This window comes from Trichosurus vulpecula, chromosome 2, assembly GCF_011100635.1.
Source record: "Trichosurus vulpecula isolate mTriVul1 chromosome 2, mTriVul1.pri, whole genome shotgun sequence".
Taxonomy (NCBI): domain Eukaryota; kingdom Metazoa; phylum Chordata; class Mammalia; order Diprotodontia; family Phalangeridae; genus Trichosurus; species Trichosurus vulpecula.
In genome coordinates, this window is record NC_050574.1 from 294,707,980 (window position 1) to 294,718,431 (window position 10,452).

The following is a 10,452-nucleotide window of genomic DNA, read 5'->3' on the forward strand; positions in this document are numbered from 1 at the left end:
ACTATGGGAAGCAAGAATGAGGGAGATATTTGTTCACCAAATATGCCACTATCATGGAGTATGTCAAAATGGAAGAAGGATTTCCTATAGGTAGTGAAGTCCTCTAGATACTTTGATTTTGGAATGATTTGTCTTGATTGCCTGTAGACAATCACAGAGCTCCTAAATCTAATTTGCAATCACTCAGAAGAAGTTCTCCCCCGACACAGGAAAAAAGTGAATGAAGACTATTATTTAGATTATGACTTGCAATTAGATAGGCAATTCATAAAACTGGCCCATAAGTGCAAATATGTTGGACAGTGGCTCAGGCCTTCTCATGCTGGAACATCTCTCTGTTATACTTGTCTCCTTCTCCCATTATTGAGCTCCTCCCAGGGTCTCAATTTTGAGGGGAGGGACCCAGTCTTGCCAATTTACATTCCCTTCTGGCTTTGCTTCTGATTTTCTGGATTTTGATACCACGCCCCCGAATGGGTTCCGTCTCTCCCACCCCCCTCCCCATTTGAGTTTCCTTTTGTGTTTGGGCTGCTTTTTCCAATCAGAATATAAGCACCTTGAGTACAGACTATCTTTCTTTTTGTTTGAATAGTGTCTGGCACATAGTAAGTGCTTGTTGCTTTGTTGCCTACCAAGAGAAGATATAAGGTATGTATATATACATAAATATGTATATACATATACATATTATGTATAATATATATACATATATGTGTATACATACACAAAACATATTCAAGGTGATTTCGAGGGGACCCAATCTTAAAATTATCATCAGTCAAAAGGAACTGGAGAGGTATATGAAGCATCTGTAATCTATTACCAACAAAAAAGTGTACAGGACAAGTGGCATGATGGATATCAACATATATGACTGGGAAAAGAGGTAGACATATCACATATTGAAAATAGGGAAAATAGATCCATGTGATGCATTGGTATCCATCCATTCAATATCAAAAGATCTAGGGGAAGACTACTGTGATATTGGGTTGATCTGCTATGGAGCATTCATGGAAGAATATGGACAAGAATCGCCCAATTTGAAAATATGTGGATGGGTTGCCATCTGTACCACTGGAGGGAGTACCCTTCTAGTATGGATCACAGATCCATTGAAATAATAATGTACCATTTTCTCTTTTTAATGTTGATACATTCTGTTTTGACACAGTAGTTGTTTGTCAATAAATAATTTCCATCTCCCTCCTCCCCTATAGTACCTTATCTTAAACAGTTTAATAAAACCATTTAATACAGGGATTGCAAATTACAGCACTTTATGCTTTTGTGATCTTTCCATTTATTAACAATAAAGAAACAAATATATTTTATATCAGTTATATGGCACCATTGTTAATGACTGTATTTTGGGCTAAATTATTCTGTCTTTTAATGTTTTCATTAACTTAAAAAATAAGTGTATATGCTATTATTTTAGTTCTGTTTTCTTCCCTCTGTATCACTCTAGACAATTCTTCCCATCATTTTCTGAATTATTCATATTCATTATTCCTTAGACATAATTGAATTTCATTCATATGCCACTTTGTTCAGAAGTACCATTTTTTAATTATGCTTCCTCTATTTGAGTCCTATCCTGATGCCTCATCATGTCACGGGGAAGGCCCCGATTTCATCAATGCTGTTCCAATAGAGCCAATGCCCTTTCATGGCCTACTCACTTGTAAAAGCTTCAAAAATATGGCTGTCATTTGTGGACCAGCCCATCTAAGTGTGAAGAATGTCATTGACTGGATGACAAGGAAAGGATGAATTTCTCTGGCCACGACAACTCAGAGTAAATTCATCTTTAAAGACAGTAAATAGTTATGATCTTTACAGAGAATATCTGAAAAAAAATGCCATCCTTGAAGTATTGAAATAGGCATAGTGATACTGCATGTAAGCATTCAAGTTTTTATTACTTTCACTTTCAATTACTAATTATCACATCTATTAAAATTCAACTTCAGATGTACAAAGTGAGGGTGATATTGTTTGACAGCAGTTCTCTGAAAAAGTGAACAATATGAGTCAACAGTTTGATTCGGCAACAAAGCTAATGCAATAATTGTAGGCTGCATTAATATAAACATTGTGTCCAGAATATGAGAAGCAAAAGTGCTAATGTATTCTGTCTTGGTCTTTGCCATACTTGGAGTCTTCATTTCTGGGAACTACAATATAGAGAAAGAATAGACAAATTGAAGTGGATCCAGAAGGGGATCACCAGAATAGTGAAAGGACTTGATACATGAGGATCAGTTACTGGTTGCCTTGCCTAGAGAGATTTAGATTGGATATGATAGCTGTCTTTAAGTAATTGAAAGGCTTTGAAGTCAAAGAGGGATCTAATTTATTCTTTTTAATTTGGGGGGCAATCAAGGATCAATGGATAGAAGTTGGAGAGAAGGTAGATTTGGTTTAGTGAGGAAAATTTTATTAACCATTAGAGTTGTTCCAAAGTGGAAAGAGCTGCTTTGGAAAGTTGCACTTTCCCATTCATTGGGAGTTGTCTCCTTTTCTTCCTTTCTTTCCTCCTTTCTCCACCTTACTTTCTCTTCCCCTCTTTCTATTCCTTCCCCCTTTTCCTTCTCTCTTTCTCCTCCTCCTTCCTTTTTCTTCCTCCTTCCTTTCTCTTCCTCCCTTCTTCCTCTTCTCTTCTTCCTCTTTTTATTTTGTGAGACTGGATCTCCCCATTTTGTGCAGGCTAGATGTCACAAGCCAGAAACTGCCACTAATTGGAACAGAAGCTTTGACTGGGTCCATTTTCAACTTGGGCAGTTTCTCCTTTTCTTAAGCTGCCTGGTGATCTCTCTCTTCTGGGGCCTCAGTGTATTAGTGCCAGACTTAATTCAGGCACCTGATTAGCTTAGCCCATTGTAGCTCAGAATTCCCCAGTTAAAGCCATGCACTAATCTCATCCTCCCTGGTAGGAGAGTTTATAGGTATATACCACTATGCTCTGCATTGAAGGTCTTTAAACAAGGCTGTATGAATTTTAATGGGAGTTCCTTTTTAGGTATGGGCTGTACTTGATAGTCATTGATTTAGACTAGATAGGTACTGAGGTGAGATGAATTCCTGTTCTGAAATTATCTGATTTTTGTGACTCTCTTCATCTTAGCTGAGGAATGGATGGGAATAATCTGATTAATAAAATCTGTGAAATTCAGGAATGCTGGTTTTTAATAAATGTTCATAGAATGTGGGGTATTCTGAGAGGCTAGGGTAGATATTATCACCCCCATTTTACAGATGACGAAACTGAAATATGAAACTGAAATATGAGAGGGATGAAGCAACTTGTTCAGACTCACATATTTAGATGCAAATTAGAATGCTAGTCTCCTGCTTCCCAGTCTTGTGCTTGATGCCCATGACATCTCCTCTGGGTCTCACCCAGAACTGGTTGGAATGTAAGCAGTTCTCCAATTTGTGCTGCTTCCATTCACCTGAATTTCTCAGTGACACATTCAATGTGACTACAGCAATGATTGAAGTCACCTTTCTGTTTTCATATGGTAAAATCATTATAAGAGAGAGTGCATGTGTGTGTGTGTGCACGCACGTGTGTGTGCAGCTGTGTGTATGTGTGTGTGTTAGGACTATGAAAGACATATTGATTGTCCTGACACTCTGACTGAGTCTATGCAATATAAGATATCCTCTGACAGTAAAGTGAGACAATGGAATTGCTAGAGCATCGATAATCAAAATGTGTCTGCCATCTTCTTGAACCTAATTTTCAGAAATTCAGGGGCATTTGCAGCATTTGAAGCAGGAAAGTTTGGCAACTAGTTAAAAACTTCCAAGGTGTCATTGTCAACTCTTTTCAGAGAGATGCAGAAATATAGGTATGAGAGTGTATGCATGTGGTAATATAAAAGAAAGAGGACTCGGTGTTTGCCAAATGTAATTGAAAGCCACATTGAGGAGTGGGGTGGTTTTAAACTTTTTAGAGATTTTGCCACTCATCCATAATAAGAAGGATATATTACAAAGATTATTTCAAAACATACACATCACACTTTGTGTTTTGTAAAAATTCATAACACATCAGTGTTTTGTGGGAAAAACAGGCACATGGACACAGAGGCAAGTAAGAAGGGTATGTTGCCAAAGATATTATTTTATGGAGAACTCACACAGGGCAAGTGTTCACATGATGGTCAGGAGAAGTGATACAAGGTCTCTCTTAAGAACTTTGAAATTGATTGTGTGACGTGGGAGACACTGGCACAGGACAGCCCAACATGATATGCCCACATCAGAGAAGGAGCAGTGCTCTATGAGCAAAGCAGAATTAAAGTAGCTCAAAAGAAACATGGGATGTATAAATTTAAAGAATCCACCCCAAATGTTCTCATGGACTATTTGTGCCTGACCTGTAGTAGAATATTCCTAGCTCATATTGTTCTGATCAGCCACAGTCAGAAACACTGAAACTTGACTCTAGCATAGCGATGTCATTTTGGTCTTTTTTGAGAACAAAGGACAACAACCAACCAGCCAACCAAGATGGGTGGGGGTATTATCTCTATGTTTTAGTCCTGTGCTGAAATTTCTAACTTACAAAAACTATTCTCAGAAAGAAAACAAATGAGGGAATAGATTTATAGTTGATACTGATAACTTGGGTTGTTTATCCTTAGCTTTCTTGGAAGCCTCCTTCTCCTCCCTCGACACCATCTTCAGGTGCTGGTGTGAGCCTACTGGTTAACACCTATGGCCACCAGGGAGGTGGCCTTACAGGCCAGGATTCTCTGGTAAAGTTAAGGCATAGAAAAGTTTGAAAGGAGATAGGAAGAATGGATAGATCTAGAACAGGGGGTTCTACTTGGAAAGGCAGTCTGGATGTGGTTCCCTAGTGAAGTGTCCTGGTCAGTTAGCAGGAATAGACTGCACTGGATTTCTTGGGGGAAGAGGGATGTCTAAAAGAAAGATGAAGATGACAAAAGGATCCAGAGAGGAGTTAGAAACAGTTTTGTCTCACCTTCTAAGCACTTCTTGCCCTAGGAAAAAAGCCTGGGGTTGAATGGTTTAGGAGTTGAAGGCAAAAGGAGTATTAGGGCAACCCCAATCTGTAGGAAGTTTCATTCCCCTGGTCCATCTAAACAGTGGTTAGCTGGCCCATGGATATCTGCAAGTTGCCTGTACTGTGCATAAAAGTGCTCATTAGTCAAAGAGGTAATAAGGACCATGCATTACAAAGGACCTAAGCCCCACAGAGCCTTTCTTGTGTGTATATTAATCTCAGCGTAGCAAAGCCACTCCAAGCTTAAAACTAATCTGCATTAATGAACAGCCTCCTCAATTTCCATTTTTATGATTTGTGAGCCATGGTGATTTGCTTCTTCTCAAGCCCTCTACCAGGATGGCAGACAGATGAATTGCTTTCTCTGAGAAGCTTGTCCGGGAGCAGTAACATTGCAAATGGGTGCAAATCAAAAATTCTGCTTTTGTTTCATTGAAATGATCACATTGGCTCACTGCTTCACAAATCATATCTCCTTTTCATAGGACCAAATTTTCTATTCTGTTTGGTAACAAGGTCTGTGGAACTGCCTCACATATGAGAAGATGTCACCATTTCTATCTCCTCTATGACTGTTTGGATTCATCAGTCAATCAACAAACATTTATTGGGTGCATACTGTGTTCTACTCCAATGCATATGAAAGGGATTTAGGGGTTTACAATTGGTATTTGGATTGTGAATCCTATTATATTGTGCCCATATTCAGGAGCATGAGAGACTTCACTTTCCAGTTTAAGGGAGCTGATAATCGAGATTGGACTCCCACATAGGTAGAGTGGGCAACCATTCCTGTGATATAATTAAAAATCCACTGAAAGGTCCACTGTACCCAAATCTCTTCCCCACTAACCTACCACTTGAAATTCCACCATTCCTTTGGAAGACCCCACTCAAAGTATAAAGATGTTTTATTTCCTAAGAGAAAGTGTGGTAGGACAGAAGGAGTCCTGGTTATGAAGTCAGAGGACATTGGTTAAAATCCTGACATTTCTAACATCTTACTGCCAGTGTGACCTTAAACATTGGTTGGTCATTTGCCTCAGTTTCTTCATCTGTAAAATGTCAAAATCAAAGCTCTACCCTCTCTATATTTTTTCTTTTTGTGGTGGTTATTGTTCAGTCATTTTCAATTATGTCTGACTCTTCCTGACTCATTTGGAGTTTTCTTGGCAAGGATACTAGAGTGGTTTGCCATTTTCTTCTCTAGCTCATTCTGTAGATGAGGAACTGAGGCAAACAAAGTGACTTGCCCAGGGTCACACAGCTAGTAAATGTCTGAGGCCAGATTTGAACTCAGGAAGATGAGTCTTCCTTACTTCAGGCCTGCATATTCTGTCCACTACACCACCTAGCTGCCCTTTGGGATTTTTGGCTTTATCTACACACATCTCTGCTGCTGGTACCTGAGCTGAAGTGACTAGTTCCTGTCTGTGAGAGAATATCAGACTTTTAAACATTCACAACAGAATGATGGCTCTGCTTCTCTCACATCTGGTACCTAAAGCATATGGTTCCCACTTTAAATAACAATAGAATGGCTGCATTATGGGCACTATTTAGAAAATTGAATCACTATCTAGCACCTGCCAAAAGAGTCTGGTATTTGAGAAATAATGTCTAATGGGCACGTTGAATATCTATCCTTCTAGGTTGTTCACATCCTATCCCTGTTACTTTCCCCACATTCTTTTCTCTTATCTGTTGTCTTAGAATATAAGCTCCTTGAGGAAAGGGATTATCTTTTTTTTTTGTTAGTATTTGTATTCCTAGCACTTAGCACAGTGTCTCTCTCATAGGAAGTTTTTAATAAATGCCTATTGACTGACTGCCTTTTAAATCAGATTATCAGAAAGCTAACTTCTTGGACTATATCTTCCCAGAAGACATCTTTCCTCCCACTCTCATGTAATACTTTTACTGATTGTGATTTAATGTTGTATCCTCAGACTTTTAGAGGAATCATCCCAAAAAGGACTATTTATATCTATCCTTTGCAAAGGGGCAGCTAGGTGGCACAGTGGATAGAACACTGGGCTTGGAATCAAAAAGACCCATCTTCCTGAGTTCAGATCTGGCCTCAGACACTTACTAGCTGTATGACCCTGGGCAAGTCATTTAACCCTGTTTGCCTCAGTTTCCCCGTCCATAAAATGAGCTGGAGAAGAAATGGCAAACCATTCCAGTACCCCAAGAAGGTCAGATATGACTGAAAAAAAAACAACTAAACAACTACAAAAATCCTCAGCAAAACCCCAATTGAAGCTTATCCATTTTAACCTGATATCTTCTTCTACAATTAAGTTAAATTCAAAAAGTATTGATTAAGTGTCCTGTGCAGAGTAAGCACTAATTAATGTTTGCTAAATTGAAATTAATTATGCTAAGGGCTGCAGGACATAGAAAGTTTAAGTAAAACATGATCCCTGTTCTCTTGCAGCTTACATTCTATCAAGGGATCAACCAATCATAAAGAGTTTCTTAACTGTCTTACTATGTGCCAGACATTGTGCTTGAGGCTGGTATATAAAGATAAAAATGAAACAATCTGTTCTTTCAAGATGCTGATTTTCTATGGGAAAAGATGTAACTTATGCAATGATAATACAAAACAATACAAGAAGAAATTGCAAAAAATAAAAAAAGTCTGGGGGAATAATGGTTGTTATTGACTGGGGTGGTAGAGGTGGTAATTAGAGAAGATTTAATGGAGAAGTTGGCATTCGTATTGATCTTTAAAAGATAAATTTCTCCTTGAGTTCAGTTCTAGGAAAAAGTTTTTCTTTGCAGATAAATTTGTCTTCTTTATTTTATTCAGCAATCAAAAGTGGACTATATGTTTCCCTTTTTCCTTTACCTTCCAGGAAATTCAGAGTCAAATCCAATGTCTCCATTGAATCATCTCAGGTTCCTGGTAACATCTATCCATTCTTTTCCTTTTAAAAGTGACCCTGCTATTTTTCTATACTCAATTATCTTTACATTGTTTAATTTATTAGCATCTCAAATTCTGGATGAAGTGGGCATGATCTACATTCTAAAAGTAACAAGGTTGAGCCCTTGGAGAATTTGGTCTGACTCCAGAAGGTATGGACATATGCTTAGGCCTCTTGCGAACAAGCATGCATGACCAGAAGTTCCTGGTTTGACCCTTGATCTTCCATTGTCCTGATGGGGGTGGAGGTGGGAGTGAAGAGAGAGCTAAGTATGTGCTTGGGTGCCTTCCAGTTGCCCATGTGTAGGGAAAGAAACAAAGCAGAAGAGGCAGCTAGAGAGTTGAGATATAATCTCAGGCTCACTTAAGCAAATAAATGCAGTCAATTCAACAAACATTTATTAAGTGCTTACTGAATGCCAAGCCTTGTTCTAAGCACTGGGGATATACATATAAGCAAAGAGAGAGTGACAGTTTCCTCTCTCAAGGAGCTTGCATTTTAATTGGAGAAGACAGTATGTAAAAAGGGAGCTGAAAAGGAAGGGGCCATAGAGGCAAAGTCTGGAGGAGGTCCTGGTGATAAAGCCTAGAGAATGAAAGATTATTGATCAAGAAAGAAGCCACAGGCTCAGATTTAATCTAGCTCAATAGATTGAATCTGGTCTGCTTGTGAAAACAGGTGTCACAAAGGGTGGGATTTATTAAGACAACCCATTATGGTGAATCCATAGTAAACTTTGTCTTTTCCCTTGTCTGAGAAGGCTTGAGTTGAATTCTTTTGGCAGGACCCTGCATGTAGGTATTTTGGGGTCTCGAGTACCCCTAGAAACCTATGGTTCCCTACCATCATCATTTTGCTTAAACCTCTTCATCACTAGGGATAGCATTAGCCTTTCTCCCACTTAGCAGTACCTACAAATACTAGATATACAAAGAGGGAGAGCCAGATCCTCTGGACTGGTGTTTGTTTTGACCTGTTCTTAACTGATACTTGGAAAAAGGTCTAGATCTAGTTCACAATAGGGAATAGAAAAAAAAATAAAATAAAATAAAAGAAAGATGCCACAGAGAGAATGCAGCTGAGGCATGATGGCAAAGTCTTGAGAGTAAAGCATGGCTAGTCTGACATATATTCTATACGGGGGAATAGAGATAGATTTCATTCTACCCCTACTCTCTAGGAATCTGAGGGAGACTTAGCAGAGTCCCAGAACATTTGAACAGGAGAAGAGAGAGAGAGAGAGAGAGAGAGAGAGAGAGAGAGAGAGAGAGAGAGAGAGAGAGAGTGCTGATGGTTTACCAGGGTGTGGCTGCTGAGCATGCTACAGCTTCTTGGAGTCACAGGCGAGAGCTGAGTGCCAGGAAGACACCAGAGGTAAATGAGCAGTCCTAGAAAGGTAAGCCCTCATACCAGAGGTGCTAATCCTCCTTGAACACCTCACATACCCTGAAATGGCACTTAGTACATTTGGGAATCATGGAAATTTATTTTGATTTTGCTCATAGGTAAGGCAAAAGGCATGAGATATAAGTGACATGGTTCTGATTGTTGGAACTGTGGGATACCTGCTGTGGAGCTAGATATATGCACTCTGGTTCTGCACAGAACCATATTCTTTGAGATAATGTAGCAGCCTCTTGTGGATTTCACATGGTCCCTATCACTGAGGGCTGCCAAGGATGATTGATGACAAGCAGGGTAAGACAACTTCTGCTCTCATTCTCTCTCTTCCCCTGTTTCAAATGTTTTGCTAGCGTTCCCTCAGACTCTTAGACAGTAGAAGTAGAGAACCTACAGTTGGTAACCTACAGTTACTAATGGGCATTTCTCTATACAGTTCTATTTCATAGACCATTATTTAAACATAATTGTTATCTATCAGTTTTATCAATGTATAATTTTGTTCATTTTGTTTATTAAATATTATGTATATTGTACCATATTTTATTTTGAGTGCACACACAGCAGGCCTTGGCAATTTTGGGGGGAAAATGCTGCACCACATTATTGAAATCCAGACACATAGGTCCCTGAGGGTGCCTCTGTAAGCCCTTCAACTTTCCGGCACTAAGACACTCTGAGGAGATCCTCTATAGCTTCTGATGGAGAGCAGCTGGGCTTCTGTGTTACATACTATGCATGCAAATTACTTGTGAATCACTGTATGACCATGATAACACTCCATGAAAAAAAAATTAATGATGGGGAATAAAGCAATGAAGGCATTTTCCTTGTCAGTTAACCTCTCACTCAGGTCTTATGGTACAACTTGTAAGATGGGAAGAAGTAATACCCATATGTACCAACCTCTCAGGGGAGTTGAGATAACAATGAAATACTCAATGTTTTGTGATAGGAAAGAAAAGGGGTTGCTTTTTCTTTGGTGGCCTCTATTCAGAAAAATATGCTTGATTATATCTGTAGGAGTCTGAATTTCCCAATTTCACACTCAATTATATATTTTCTAGTACTGTT